Source organism: Equus przewalskii, chromosome 1 (assembly GCF_037783145.1).
Source record: "Equus przewalskii isolate Varuska chromosome 1, EquPr2, whole genome shotgun sequence".
Taxonomy (NCBI): domain Eukaryota; kingdom Metazoa; phylum Chordata; class Mammalia; order Perissodactyla; family Equidae; genus Equus; species Equus przewalskii.
Window position 1 is genome coordinate 7,490,560 of NC_091831.1, and position 15,984 is coordinate 7,506,543.

Consider the following 15,984-nt stretch of genomic DNA (forward strand, 5'->3'; position numbering starts at 1 on the left):
TAGTGGTTAAGTTGGATGCACTCTGCTTCAGCAGCCTAGGTTCGAATCCCAGGCACAGACCTACACCATTCATCAAGCCATGCTGTGGCAGCGACCCACATACAAAATAGAGAAAGACTGGCACAGATATTAGCTCAGGGCGAATCTTCCTCAGCAAAAAAAAAAAAGAAAAAAAGGCAATTGATTTGAGACCTTAATTACATCTGTAAAAATCCCTTTTTCCATATAACATAACATAATTATGGAAGCAATATTGCATGATAGTCACAGGTTCTGCCCACACTTTAGGGCAGGGCATTACACAACAGGGAAGGTTGATGGGGTCTTAGAATTCTGCCCACCACAAATATCACAACCAGGAAATTGACATTGGTACATTTCACAGACCTTATTCGGATTTTGCCAGTTTTATACACACTTGTGTGTGTGTATGTGTATATTTCTAGGTGTGTAGCCTCTTTTGCTGGCTACAAAATTATATATTGATTATATCTAGCTTGTTAATTGGCTAGTCAAGTCTAACATTTACATGATATATACACTCAGGAATTGAGTGGGGTACTTCACTTTCGGAATCCTTGTTTTTAATTTTTAATTATATATATATATTTTAACTATAGCAAATTTTCTTCAATTACTTCTTTGATTATTTTCTTTCCTCTGTTTTCTCCTTTTCTTCTAGAATGCTAAGAAGATGGATATTGACATATCTGGATCTATCTTCCTTGACTCTCAAGTGTTTTCTATTTTCTATCAGCTGGTCTATTTGCACTGGTTTCTGGGAGAATCCCTAAACTTCTACTTCCAGTTCTACTAATTGGCTCCTCAATGATCCATTCTGCTATTTACCCAGTTTACTGAGGTTTTCCTATAATCAAACAACATTTTAATTTCCAAGCTTTCTATCTGGCTCTTATTGAAGGATGCAATATTTAATTCTGTCTGATAAGAACTTCGCTTATTCCAATATGTTATTTTTCTCTGTTCACTTTGTTTTCTCAGGAATTGCTTTATCTGTTTGCCTTTCTAGCATGGTGCAAACATTTGGTGATTTTTGGTTTTATGCTTATGTTGGATTTTGAGGAGCCACCTTAGCGCATCTGTGAGCAGTGTGTGTGTTCTTCTCACACTCTCTGTGTGAGGTTGGGTGAGAGGCAGGATGTGCTGCCCTGGGGTGTGGCCACCAGCTCTGCTTCTGGGAGAGGGTCCCCAGTTCAGCTGTTGCCACCTTCCTGGGGCACTGCCTTGACCCCCATCCCAGGTAACCACTCTCAATCCCCTTGCTTTGGCACACACACAGATCCACTTCACTGCTTGGCACAGAGAATACGACAGGGACCCACCCCAGCAGAGAACCTCTATAGACCACTTCTGTCAAGTGCCCGGGCCCTGCCTCTTCCTAAACCCACTGACTCTACACCAGCACGCCTGGAGCAGTCACTACATCTGCAGCAGCCCGGACGTGCACGCTTTGATCCTGTCTCCCGTGTCTTAGACAATCAGGATCACTCGTTATAAATGGAAAGCAATCTAAAAGTAGATACAGTGAAAAAAAAAAATCCAATGTGACTAAATTCCGGCCAAGCATTGTTGCCTCCTCCAGACTTCTTGTCTGAGGCCTGCCCTCGGGTTGTTGAAAAAGGAGATTAGTAAGTAGAAGAGGTGTTAGACATACCGTCGCCAAACCCAAGGCTTCCTTCTCAACCTAAACAGATGGTTTAAAATAGACTAGAAAAAGAAGCAACTTTCTTAATCTGTAAGCCAGTATTATTTAATGCTGCATCTGTCAGCCACCTAAAAATGTCTCCCACACTTCAGGAAGCACAGATGAAGGGTTGGGGACGGATGTCCTCAAAGTTCTCTTCTGACAAAGACTAGGTTTCTGTGCATCTCAGTCTGTCCCTCCTCCTTGAGGCGTGCTGCCCGCTCTCAGTTACGTTTCAGGGCGCAGCTGTCCACATGGCACACAGGTGACACATGTAGAAGGCAGGCTCAGTGTGTGTTGATCGCAATTTCTAGGGAGTAATTTTTAAACCCTTAAATGTTGGCTTTTATTCTGTAAGATATAATTTCATATTTAGGCCATTGAGTGAATAACAATTTCTTACCCTGAAAACCATGTATTGTGTGGCAAACCAAATATTCCAGACCTTTTGTGTTGGTTATGAAATTACAGCTGTTACTGCCCATCTCGGGGGGCTGGGTTCACCCTCAGCCCCCCTCAGGTTGAGCACCTTCACAGCTTAGCAGAAAAATAGCAATGGGACAGTGGAGTCATGTTAAACCCTATCACAGCCTTTACAAATTAGTTTTATATTTAGTAAAATAAGATTTTAAAAAATGACGCACTAAAATAGACTATCCAATAACACTTTATACATTTCAAATTAGTAATCGTGGAAGTTTCCACTTACTACTCCTTTTTTGAGGGAAACTCTGTAGGTGCTCTCTCCTGTCCCCAGTTTCAAAGAGATGCTTTACTTTTGTTTTAGTTTAATAGAATTCCTTACAACAGGCAGATGTTAGAACATCTGAGCTGCTGCTGATCTCCTGTCCTGCTTCCTGGGCCCCTGATCCAGACATTCAAAGTAATTGACTGCTTGGAAATCTCTTTGGGATTGTACTGTGTACGACTCTCAAGTCTGTATCCCCTTGCACAGAATTATGTGGCTTCAGCTCTGCCTGTGACAAGTCCCAGATTCCCTGGCATGGAGGTGACAAGTCCTGGATTCCCTGGCATGCAGGTGACAAGTCTCAGATTCCCTGGCATGCAGGTGACAAGTCTCAGATTCCCTGGCATGCAGGTGACAAGTCCTAGATTCCCTGGCATGCAGGCGGCAAGTCTCAGATTCCTTGGCATGGAGGTGATAAGTCCCAGATTCTCTGGTATGCAGGTGACAAGTCTCAGATTCCCTGGCATGCAGGTGACAAGTCCTAGATTCCCTGGCATGCAGGAATCCCTTCTCTACCGGGTGCACCTCCCTCCCTTCCGTCCTCCTCTCCCAGGGCATCCTCGAAAATGCTCATTTGCTGAGTTTCTGCCTCGCCTTGCCTTCTCTGCCAAACACCAACAATCTCCAGCAAGAGTGACCACAAATTCAATTTACTGGAGATGAAATTCAAAAAATTACCAAAAAGTATACGGAACCAAACCTAGCATTACATGAAGGGGGGACGTGGGGACGGGGAGGATCAGCTCTACTCTTTGGGATTAAAGATGAGGGGGTATATTTACCATCTACAGAAGCACAAATTAGATACCTTGCCCTTAAAACCAGTCTTTTTTTCATTTAATTGTTTTCTACATAAAAAATAAACACCGTCTAAGACCTTACAGTTCTCCATCAGTGAACCGAGAACAAAAGGATGCAGCAGTTTCATGGAGCGGTGGGTCCTGGGGACTCTGGGGTGGATGCCCCAAATACAATAACCCATTTTACGAAAATAGATGTCTTTAATAACTTGGCACAATGTCAATGACTTGCTGTTGTTGGTTCTTTGTTTTAGTGTGTTGTTTTGAACAGAGGGATAAACAGCCAGTTAAAGAAACCCCAACTTACTAATCAATTACGTGCAGGTGTTTATAGATTTCTTCTGTGTAAATGAATTAGAATTGGACTTGTGCCATCCCAGAAATGATTTAGACACTGAGAGAACGGCTGATGGCTTAGTAATAACGTTTCTGAGCAATGCTGGCTAGTGTCCATGCTAGAACAATACCAGGAAGCTTCAGTTTCTTTCTGGGCATGTAGCAAGCATGTGCATAACCATTGAGTTTCCAACTTATACTCCCGAAAATCAGATCTAAAGGCCCTTAAACACGAGAGTTAAAGGGCAAAGTGATGATTTCCGCTGTGAAACCAACTCTTAAACACTGCCTATTTTTAAGTAGAGAAGCACATTCTCATTTGATCTGTTTTGACATTTATGATTAATTTTAAAGACTGCCTTGTGTCCTCTCTTTGTTTTGCACATTTTGTAGCTATCTTTGGCTACAACCGGCTCTGTTCTGGCGGCCACGTACTGGATTCAGATGTGGTGACTGTGTTTGTCCGTCTACGGCAGATAGCACGGCCACTCCAGGAGCAATTTCCACTTTGCAGTTTAGCAGTCAGTTGCAACTCCAGTTCAGGATGCGTCCCTGCTGGCCGGCGGGTCAGTGGGAAAGGACACTTCACCCAATTCAACATTTTTTTTTTTTTTACCTACAAAATCGGTACCATGTTGAGGACTCCTGGAGGGGAGAGATGGGTGTGGGGGAGGAAGGGCTTGAAATGATAAGCTAAGTATAGGTTTCCCATATGTTCCGCTGAGTTCAGGGAAGAATCCATGCTGTTATGGTAACACCCTAAGAACCATAAAACAAGCAAGAAGAATCAATTTCCTCCTCTGGGCTCTTTGCTGCCGGCCACAGTCTTTGGTCCTGGTGTGTTGCCTTGAGCCAGAGACTGGGGAAGACCACTTCAGCTCAGCTCCGGGCTCTGGGGCTTGGCAGCGCTGCTTTCTCTAGGTGAAATGAGGCTGGCACTTCCCAAACACACAGGGTAGTCATTTCGAGAATCCTAGTGCTGCGTTGAGGACTCGGAAAGTGCCGCGTAAGTGTGAAATGCTGTACATTGCCTTTATAAGTACCTATCAAAACAAATGAAAACATCTCATTTAACACACAGTATTTAAGTAAACACGTTACGGATATACCAAAATAATCCCCCCAAATATTAAACAACAAATCAACCCCCTGTCAGAGCCTGACTCACTGAATAAATGGAATGAATAAAACTGTAACTCACGCGCTTGACTACGGCTCTATGAAATTGTTGAATTTGTTAGGTGTAGCGTGTGATTTCTGCCCAGAGTAACCAGAATAACCCCCAATGCTTTATTTTCTCTCCCAATCAAAATCAGGCAGACCTACAAGTTCCCATATTGGGTAATACAGGCAATATGGCAAATCACAAATACAGGCAATAGCACAAATCACATCCCTCCCCCGCCTCCCCCGCCATCTCCCAAAGAGCAGCTGGCATCGGAATGTTCAGATCCAAGGGTCCTTATTGCTACTCCGCTTGGGCACTGGTCTGGCTGCATCATTTGTAGCAGACAATCCAGGTTCCCAGCACAAAGGGCAACTCTGTCCATTACCCATGTTCCATACGGCTGCTCACAGGATTATAAGTGACCACAGTGGAACATGGTCTTCTCTGCCCAAGAAGACATTGCTATTCCTTAGCCCTGAAGGAGAAACACTGAAACTGTCTTAAATAATCTGCCATTTATAACCTCCGTCTAGGCTTGCATGACTGTTACAAGCCATGAGTGGCGTATCCAATCCTTCTCCAACAAACACCATTGTGGTTCCAAGAGAGGATCGGGAAGTCTCAACATAATTCCAGGCGAGAAATCTTATTGTTCCTCCAAAGAATATTTTGTATCGAAATCAATGCCTAACAACTGTGACATTCTAGATCTTTAAAGAAAGGATTTGGCTTTGCTGGTACACAGCCATCTGAAAGATCAGTGTCTTCAGTCAATCAGGATAGTTCTGGTTAAAGCAGCTTTGTTTGCCAACTGAATCTGGGCAGATTTCCAGCTCATTCCTAAATGGCCCCACCCCCACCCCTGCCCCACACTCCCCCTCCCAATTGCCTCATTGGCTTTGAGCCTGGTCGTGTAGCCGCGTTCTCACGTGTACCAATGTGGATGCACGCAAGGTGTGCCCTCATGTGTTCACTCATCATTCAATGGCTATTTTTCAAGCCCCTGCTTTGGGCACTGGGGTACAAGGGTGAGCAGCAACAGACCCCTCCTTGCTCTGAGTGCATGCAACCTGGACTGTCAGTCAGACATGAAATGCAGCAGCCCCCTTGCAATAGCTGAGATGTCAAGCTAAGAATGCAGATTAAGTGTGGATCAGGCGATAATACTTTGAAAGGTCATAATTATAATTTTATTAAGCTGTGATCAGGGAGAGAAGATAAATGTCATAGAAATGTGTTTAATATTGGATACATATTATATTACAGAACAATTATGAATTTGTGTTTCCTGTGTACATTAAAATTTGGATACATGTAAGGGCAAAAGCTGGGGCTAATTTTTTATCTGCTGGATGAGGAATTGATTTTAATTCTTTCTCTGCTAATTACAGGAAAATTAGAAAAACAAACTATTTACCAAAGCACTAAATACATTTTGATTACTTATGGATATAAGCAGTTATTTTGGTTTCATTTATTTGCTTACTGAAAGCATAATGATGGCAAAATTAAGAATTAACAGTGTCACAGTGAGGGATAATGGGTTTATTCATCAGATGGAACGAGGTCCGCTGTTTTCCCACCTTAGAGTTGGGAGCATGAAGTGGCGGTGTCGGCCCTTGGGAGAAGTTAGGCAGCACTTAGCCCCTGCTCAAATAGAGCGAGCTCTGCAGGAATGCAGCAGAGGGACCAGGCTCTGCCAGAAGGCGACGAGTGTGTCTGCAGTGGCGGTTCGGCTCCAGGTGCCTGTGGGCTGCATAGGGAACTCTCCAGCAGGCAGCTGAGCACGGAGGTTCGGCTCCGGAATCGCTCAGAATGAGGACCAGCTATGCGGGGAGGGGATGGATGATACAGCCTGACGGAGGAACAGGGTCCGCAGAATGATTTTGGTTTTTTTTGTTTTTTTGTTTTTTTTGACCTAACACAGATTGATCGCCTCACAGCTCTGGAGATCAGAGTCCACAACGGGTCTCTCTGGACAAAAACCGAGGTGTGGGCAGGGCTGCGTTCTTGTCTGGAGGCTCCAGCTTCTGGAGGCCCCCTTGGTTGATCCGAGTCCTTCCCACACCACCATCTCTCCGGTTCTGTCTTCAGACTCCCTCTCCACCTCTCTTTTTTAGGCGGAGGCGGATTTTTTTCTTTTTAACATGGGAAAGACTGGTGCTGACAGACCAAGGCAAAGAGGGGATCGGACGTGGATGTTCTGAGGGTGGTTAAGGATGGGGGAGGAGGTAAGGTGAGGCTGGTGCACTGTGGGGTGGGGTGTGCGCCTGGAAGGGGGACCTGCCTCTGGGGCGGGGGTCACACGGCATGAGTGGATGGTAAGAGATGACAGAAACCTCTGAGGGAGAGGGAGGACTTACTTGAGTCTCTCGGGCGCGACTGCTTGCCTTAGGGAGGTGGAGGCTGGGTCTTCAGCCGGAAATGAGGAGCCTGAGGTGAGACCTTGGGGAAGGTGGGCGGGTGTGGAGCCGCCATTTCAGGTGAAAACGGGGCAGGGCGGTCCAGCTGCAGGAGGCCCAGCCTCAGGGAGGTGGTCTGGATTTAGAGAGGGTCCTTGGCCCCACTTTGGGATTTCCCAAGAGGGCTCAGCAGACTGGGGGAGAGACGAGAGAAAACCATGAAAGGGGAGTGAGATTCAGTCCTGCGGGAGAGCGAGGAGATGGATGCCGTGAGGACACGCGCGTGAGCTCCCTGAGGCTGGCTGCGCAGTGAGTCTCCGGTGGACCCTCAGTCAGTGCTGAGGCCTGGGTCCCACCCAGTCCATTCAGGTGGGTCTCTGGGGTGGGGCCCAGATTTGGTATCTTTTAAAAAGTTTCCCAGGCGATTCCAGAGCCAGCGGAGGCTGAGAACTGCTGGTGGGACACAAGCAAAGGCACTGGCAATACACCAGGGCTTTTGGAGAAGCTAGAAGGGGACTGAAGATGAGAAGAACCGACCTGAGCAGAAGGCCATGTGGCATGCACAGGAGCGGGTTGGTGTGTGGGGGGCGCTGCAGTGGTCCGCTGGTGGGACACAAGGCCTGGAGCAGATTTATGGAAATAGAGCTCGGGATTGAGAAAAGTCGTACTTACGAACTTATTTGGAAATTTTACAAAGGTATCAAAATTGAATCTCCTCTGGTTATTCATTTACTGAATCACCTTTATAAAATAGTTGAGCAAACACAATGTGTAAACAGTTGAAAGTTCCTAGAAATTCAGGCTGCCTGGTCACCAAAAAGAGAGGCTGAAAGAGCCCTGGGGAGGCTGGGGTCCACTCTGGGCTGCGATGAAACCCTTCCAGCCCCGAAGCTCCTTCATGCTGCAAAGAAGGAGTGCTGGCCAGTGTGCGTGGAAAACAGGAGGAAATGTGAGAAGGCAGGCGGGCCGCGAAGCAGGAGATGACACCTGGATGTTGCCAGAGTCTTAGACCTGGATGATGGCAGTGCTTGGGGACAGTAGAAGACAGTGCACTTCCCCTTGCCTGCTGTACCTCCTGCCAGCACACAACACCTGCCCAGCATACACAGCATTGCTGAAGGGGACTGCCAAAAGAACATTCTGGAATGGCTTTGCAGTGGACATTGTGAAGGCGGGCCTTAGCTTCCTGGGTGATAGTGCAGCTTTGGTACTCAGCTCAGTTACTACTTATCTTTGTGGACTGGGGCAGGTTACTTCTAAGTGTTGGTTTTCACATCCTTATATTGGGGTTAATTAAAGGACCCGCCTCCTAGGATTAAGGATTACATGAGAAGATGCACACAAGTGTTTTTCAAAGTGCTAGGAGCAGGATAAGTGTTCTACATGTATGAGCTCTCGCGACCTGGAAGATTCCAAAGGCCAGTCAGTGAGGTCTGCAAAGTGACCCCTTTGGGTCCCTTCTCCTGGAGGCATGGAGCAGTGGGCTGACACCCTCTTCTTGTCAAGACTCTTTGCCATTAAATCTTCACAAAATTGGGTCCGTAGTTACCATTCTCCTGCACCAACAGAGGATTCCACTAGTGCCTGGAGAACTGAGGAACAGTGGGTAGGCTGTGGGTCTGATGTCGCCTTGACTTCTCTTCCTGCCTTGCTAAAGGAAGACCTGGCCAGTCCATCCTGGCCGCCAGCTGGAAGTACCACTTCTTCCCTCTCTTCTGAACTCCCTCACAGCCCTGAGCCCACTGGTGTGTTGGTTATCTGCTTTTTTCTCCTTGAGCTTGTCACAGAGCTTAGCTCTCTATCTGACCCTCATCAATGATTTATTGTGCAAATGAATGAGTGAGTATTTCAAAACAGCCAACCACTAAAACCAGGGTGTACAGATCTGGGCATTTTTTTAACCTTCTGATTTTTAACAAAATGGACGTTTTCCATTCTAGAAATGATAGTGCTCATTTTGCTCTACAAAGCTGCAGCAGGTAAGTCAAGATGGGTCTACAAAGATGACAACGTTTTCCTGAGGTCACATTTGTGGAAAAGAACTCCCCGATTCTTCTCCTCTGAAGACGGATTCCCTTTAGTTAGTTATTTAATAGCTGTGATCACAGGTAGGGAAGATAATTTTTGCTGTGGACTAAGTACACACAGAGAGACGTTTCATGAGGAAAAATGCGCAAAGCAAAAACCGCTTTCCTCCCAGAACTCTGGTCAAGACTAACGACCCCAGTGGGTTCGCAGAGGAAATGTGTCATAACAACACAGCCTCTCGGGGATGTCACAAACACGCGGAGGTCAGACCACCTCCTCTGCTCAGCGTGAAAGAGAGATGCCGGAAAGCTGGGATCTGCCTTCCATGGCTCTCCAGAGCGACTCGCACCACCTATATTTTAAGTCTCCAAGCACTCAAGTGTACGAAAGATTAATCGGATTCAGAACAAGGTTTTTTAAAAATCATGTGTGTAACAAACACTCTTTATCTTTTCTCTTAAATGACTGCACAAAGGTCAGTTCATTGTTTTTAAACATTTGAACCCCCACCCCCCAAAACATGTAAGGTAATTTTTTTAAACCAAAAAATCTAAAGTATCTAATGCCGGAGGAGCAGACTAGAAACTTCAAGGCAGCTGAGGGAGTCCTAATGGCCCCATCAAGCACTGCGCTGCCTCCGCCTGACGCCTAATTACTCCTGGACATGCCTTTGCTCAACCAGGGTCTGCTTGTACAGCACAGTCGAACAAGGTAGAACTGTGTCCATTTATGGGAAAGTCAAAGACCAATAAATAAAAAGTTTAATTTCCTGATTCCCTGAAGTCGATGGGGCTTAGAAAATACTCACCAATCCTTCCAACAATGGTCTTTCAAAACAACATGTGAGCAGCGCCTCGTATCAAATTTCGTTGCTCGTAAAAAAGAATCAGATAATGTTAAGTGAAAAAAAGCAGGATACAAAGTACACAGTGTTTACAACTAAAAAACTATCTGCCTCAGCCGAGGTCTGGAAACGTCCAATCCTTGTCAGGCCTTTGTGAGGGGGCAGGGTTTGGGAAGATCATTTTCCCTGTTTTCTGCATTTTCTGCTGCTATATTGGTTTTACAACAACAAAAAATTTTGCATTGATCAGTAAAACAATTAGTCAACTGTTTAACACATGTTATTCCTCAGAACAAAGAGCGTCACTTGAGGCTTCCAACATTAAGCAAATCAGCTAAAAGCTGAGAAATTCAGTTAAGTTTCACGGGGCTGAATTTCTCAGCTTTCGTCTGGAGGGCTGTTGACTCTTACAGATGTCCAAAGTTACTGCCATTAATAAAAAGTAATCCCTCATCAGGTCTTTCCACTTACTGAATTCTTCCAGGTAATTAATAATATTTAGGAAATCTTCCCTCCGTAAATATGACACGGAAAGATGAGGCAATGAACTGTGTGTGTAATTCCCGTCTCTAGTAAGAAACCGACTTGGGAGATACTAGCTGGATTACTCACATGAACTGTCTACAGGGAGCTGACTCTGCATGACAGTGGCCAAGCCAGTCCTGACCCATTTCAGCCCACACTGTCAGGCTGAGCAGGTCAGTATGAGCTTTTCATCCAGGAACCATACCTGAGGGACTCATTGCTGGGCGGTTGCTGTGTCTGTTGACATGGAACAGCTGGGGACAAATACATTAGCTGGACTGGTTCTCTTGGCCTCTCTCTTCTGTTCTTTCCATCACCTTCACTGGCTTCCCTTTTTCCAACCGTTTCTCAAAACGGTGGTCCTCAGAGTTGCACTCCTGACACTCTCCCTTTTCCTCCCTTCCTCTTCCTGCTCCTCTTTCTTGCCTGCATTTTGTTTCCCAATCATTTGTGTAGACAATGCTTTATTCAGCAAAATTTGCTGCACCCTCCCAAGTTGCCAGGCCCTGTACTAGGCACAGGAGATGCAGACAAAGGAGAGTCACTTCCTCCCAGGACGTGCATTCCAGTGAGGAGGAGACATGCAGAGAAGCAGAAAAGGTTTAATGTCAGGATTGGTTCCTCCTGCGCATCCCATAAGCATGTAAACTCGGCAAGTCCAAATGTGAGCTTAAGCTCTCTCTCAGAGGGACTCTTCCTCCCCCTTAGATTCCTCATTTTGGTTAAAGACACCACCATCTATCTAGTCACCAAAGCCCGAAGCCTGGGAGTCCTCCTAGATTCCTCCCCCTCACTCTCACCCCCCGCATCCTGCCATTCTGCCTTAGAAATGTCTCTAACAATTTCCTTCTTGCCAATCCCACCACCATGGCCCCGGTATCCCTCATAGCTTCCTGCTGTCATCGTTCGGCATGTCCTCTTGCTCCCCCATGGCCACCATGCTCAGAGTGATTCTCCTAGAGTAGCCCCAACTGCATGGTGTCCGTGCTTAAAAACTATTGGAGGCTCCCCATCAGGGGATCAAGGTCAACCTCCCTGCCATGGTCCTTAACCACTTGGTGCCAAACTCCACGGGCAGCCCCCAACCACCCACTTCCTATGTCACCATCCAGAGCCTGTCATTTTCCAAGCATATGGTGTTGTTGACACCACTGGGCCTTGGCTCACGCTGTTCTCTCCACCTAGAATCTTTTCCCCCACATCCTATCAGAAGGGACCATCCTGGAAAAAATTCTTTTCATCTGTTGTTCAAGGTCCAGGTCCAAGGCCATCTTCTCAGGATCCTCACATTCCCCAACCCTGCCCTTGGGCCATCTCCCTTCTGATGACAACACAGAATGTTCGAGGTCAGGAGTGAGGTCTCTGTCCTATCCTTGTGGCCACACCAAGAGAGCTTCAGGCTACACAGTCACCCTCTGAAACAGCTCGTGAGTAGTGAGCACAATACCAGTGTTTGCTTTTCCTGAAGACTAGGCTATTTTCTAAGAACCCAAAATACTCATAATTAAAAAAATAAAAAATGTGAATTAAGACCTGAGACGTACTCAGATAATTATAGGCTGTGGGACATTTTCAGATTAAATGAGGTTGCACTCATTGAGAAAGCATTCTGACCACACCTTTCCTGCCAAAAGATCCTTTCAGAGTATCTGATTGTTGCTTTGATGTCTGTTTTCATGGTTACTAGTGAAATGAAGATTAAAAAAATTTTTTAACATTTATTACTCATTTGTATTTCTCCCAGGAGTCCTTGATAGAATCCTCTTAAAACGCAGGTGGAGGTGAGGATGGAGGTTTGGGAGGGCGGCTCCTCAGAAGAGGAGAATAGAGAGAAGTCCCCTTTCCACCCTGCCTGGGGCCTGACCCGCTCCCACCCTGCCTGGAGCCTGACCCCCTCCCCCCACCTGTGCTGTGGTTCCCCCTCTGCCCCCCCTTTTTCCTTCCAGAGCCAAATCCTGGGAGATTTTGCCTCTTCCCTGGGATATTTACTCTAACGGAACTTCTCCCTCGATTCTCCTAGAGACACTCAGGCAGGAAGGATGGAGGCTTCCGTCCTAAATGCTGACCCGCAGTTGACGGAGACCCTGTTAGCACCAGGAGCAGAAGACGACAGTAGGCTCACCTCACTTAAAGATAACGCACGGTATGGGTTCCTTATGGAAACGTGTGCAGTCAGTCTTCAAGACGATCCCCAGTGATCCATCCTTCCTGTATTCACGCCCTTGTGCAGTTCCCTCCCATATTGATGGGGGCTGCCCCTCATGACCAATGGAACGTCGGGGAGCTGACCATATCTGACTTCTGAGGCCAGGTCATAAAAACGGATGAAGCTTCTGCCTGGCATTCTCTCTGTCTCTCAGGACACACTCACCCTTGGAACACAGCCCCCGTGCTCTGAGGAGACCCAGACTGGCCCTCAGGAAGAGTCAGTGCAGAGGAGACTGAGGCCCCCAGCCTACAGCCAGCCTCAACCACCAGACCTGAGTGAACAAGCTGCAGAAGTTTCTAGCCCCCAGCCTTTGAGTCTTCCACATGAGGCCCCAGACAGACCGTCTCTGGTCCGAACTCCTGGCTCACAGAATGGTTGTTTGGCACCATCACGTTTTGGGGTAATTTATTACACAGCCTTAGTAGTGGGACCAAGACAAATAGTGAAAAGCTGGTGATGGAATTTTGCCCCAACATTGCTGTCACCAAATGTGAGCACACCGTGAGGGGGACTTTGAGACCGAGCAGAGGAGATGTCCAGTAAATGCCTGTTGAAAAGAATCAGAACTATCAGACGAGGCTCTGTGGACAGACAGCCACTTAGGATGTTGGTTGGGACGCCTCGTTTCTAATAGTCTTAAAAATGCGCAGTAGGCGACCATACAGATGAACACCACAAGAGGGCAGGTGTACATACTAAAATAGGGCTTTGTGGACTTACCCTACTCTCTCATCCTGACTTTTTTTTTTCCTTGCATTTCACTGATGATTTTCTTTGCTATTGATCACTGCCCGCAGATCGGCTTCGTTTTGAAGAAAGGAATCTGCATTTCAAACCCCAACCATCCAGGAAAGTCTCCAGTAGGAGAGTCTCCCTAACAGTTAATTTAACATGCCGTATCTGTATTTCTCATAAAATATATTTTGTAATGGAAACACCTACAATTCCCTTACTAAGAAAAATTGAGCTGCTATTTTTAAATGTCAGTGGGATAAACATTGCCTGACTTTCTATCACGGCTTGAAGGCAGATGTGCTGTTTACTCAATCTCATTTATCTCATAATGGGATTAAATAATGCTTCATTATTTCATAATGAACAAAGTAATATGTGATTTCGAAAAAAAGCAATTACACTTATTTTTCTTTCACCTCAGAACCCCTCCCCCCCAATACATTCTAATATTAAAATGAACTAATTTATTTGGGTAATTTGAAGTCGCCTCAATTTCTCCAAGAAAAGATGAGGAAAGAGGCTTCTCAGACCCTGGGGTTTTTCTGATTACAAATCATTTTCTCAAAAGGTTTCTTGTAAACTCCGGCTAGCCAGCTCACGGAGTGCTTCCTACCCACGTCAGTGTTCTCTGCGGCCGGTCCGTGCTGTCTGCAGCACGCTTTAACTGCCCCTCCAGTCCCGACAGTGCTGGAGCGTCACAGACTCTGATCCACAGCTCCCTTGCAACTTGCCCTGCACCGTCCCAGAGCCACGGCGTGGAAGCCGCAGAGCCCAGCAGTTGGGAGTTTGGATGCGTGGGTCATGTGACCTTGGGCAACTCAGTAGCCACTCTGAACCTCAGGCTTCTCATCTGTAAGATGGAGCCCACACTTCTGTCTTTCTCAAGAGGATGTTGTGAGGATCGAATGAGATAGTGGACGGGAAGCACCGACCCCAGTGCCTGGTATACAGTCAGTGCTCAGAAACTGCTCTACTCCCACCACCATGGCTATGACTCTCTTGTGACCACACGCCGCCTGTGGGACGTCTGCTACAGTGCTGGACACAGCAGACGCTCGCAGACACCTATTAGGACTGCTGACTGCTCTGCTGTTTGTTCTATAAAAATCTTAAAAGATGATTTTGAAAACAAAGGTGCTAGATAAGTGCTACATCTCCCTTACTGGCTGTGTACCAATGCATGACCTCTCTAAGGTCTTCTAGAAGATTCCTCCAGAATGGATGCTCCTTGCCATGCTTCCACGCTGCCTCTGAAGATCCAGCTACTATCACTGGAAAGAAATTTCAGATGAACGAAGCCTTCCACCCCGTTTTCCTGGTCAGTGTTGGTGGAGACTGACATTCTGATCTGTTACGAAAGGCGGCAGCTTCTGAAGCAGCGTATCTTCTGGTTTACGTTCTGAAGGTTTGCTGCAATATAATTCCAGGAAGATTGTGCACAACTGCCACAAACCCAAATCGGAGGCCATGATAACAAATTCACCGTGGTGGGACTTTAGCTGTGTTTCCATGTCCAAGGTGCCGAGGTGGAAATCACTGACGACAGAACATGCGCTGTCTGCAGTAAGCAGGCTTGGCGTATGCAAGGACTCCAGATGGAGCTCTTTGAAACTTTGCCCCCTCCCCGGCCAAGCACACAAAGTCAGACGTTTTTACAGGGGAGAATTCCGCAGCAGCACACCGCTGCGTTTTTTTTCCCCTTCGACATGCCAAATGTTTCTTATCATTACATGGTCTCAAATGTATTTTATTATGAGATTTTTGCTGTTTTCTTTTTAAGGCACCAATAACTTGCATAACCTTTAACCCATGAGTGTAAACATGCTAAATGTGGACAAGAATTAAATTGCGACTCTAGTCTGAAAGCCACTGGGGTTAGCCTGGACAAGCCTCTTAACCTTCCTGTGGGAGAATCTTTGAAGAGTTTCTGTGGCTTTAGCATTCCAGGAGTCACACCTGGCACTTCCCAAATCCTTCGGTGGGTGAGATTGGGGCCCACGTCTGGGGTCCGGAGTGCCCTAGCCCACGTCATGGAACCTGCTCCTCTGAAGGGTGATGCTCTCCTCACTGGTTGGTCTCACACTCCAATGTGGGTTCCTTGAGGACGAGGACTGTGTCTTGTCACTGTGGTATCTGTCTTAGGCAGTTCTGGCTGCTATAACAGAAATACCATAGGCTGCTTATGTCTTAAACAGCAAACATTTATTGCTCATAGTGCTGGAGCCTGGAAGTCCGAGATCAGGGTGCCAGCACCGTTGGGTTCTAGTGAAAACTCTCTTTCTGGCTTGCAGACAGCTCTCTTCTTGTTGTACCCTCATACGGCAGAGGAGGAGAAAGCTCGGGTCGCTTCCTCTTCTCACAAAGGCACTAACTCCATCATGGAGGGTCCATCCTTATGATCTCCCAAAGGCCCCACCTCCGAACACTATTACAAGGGGATAAGATTTCAACCTAGGAATTTTTTGCGGGGGACACAAACATGCC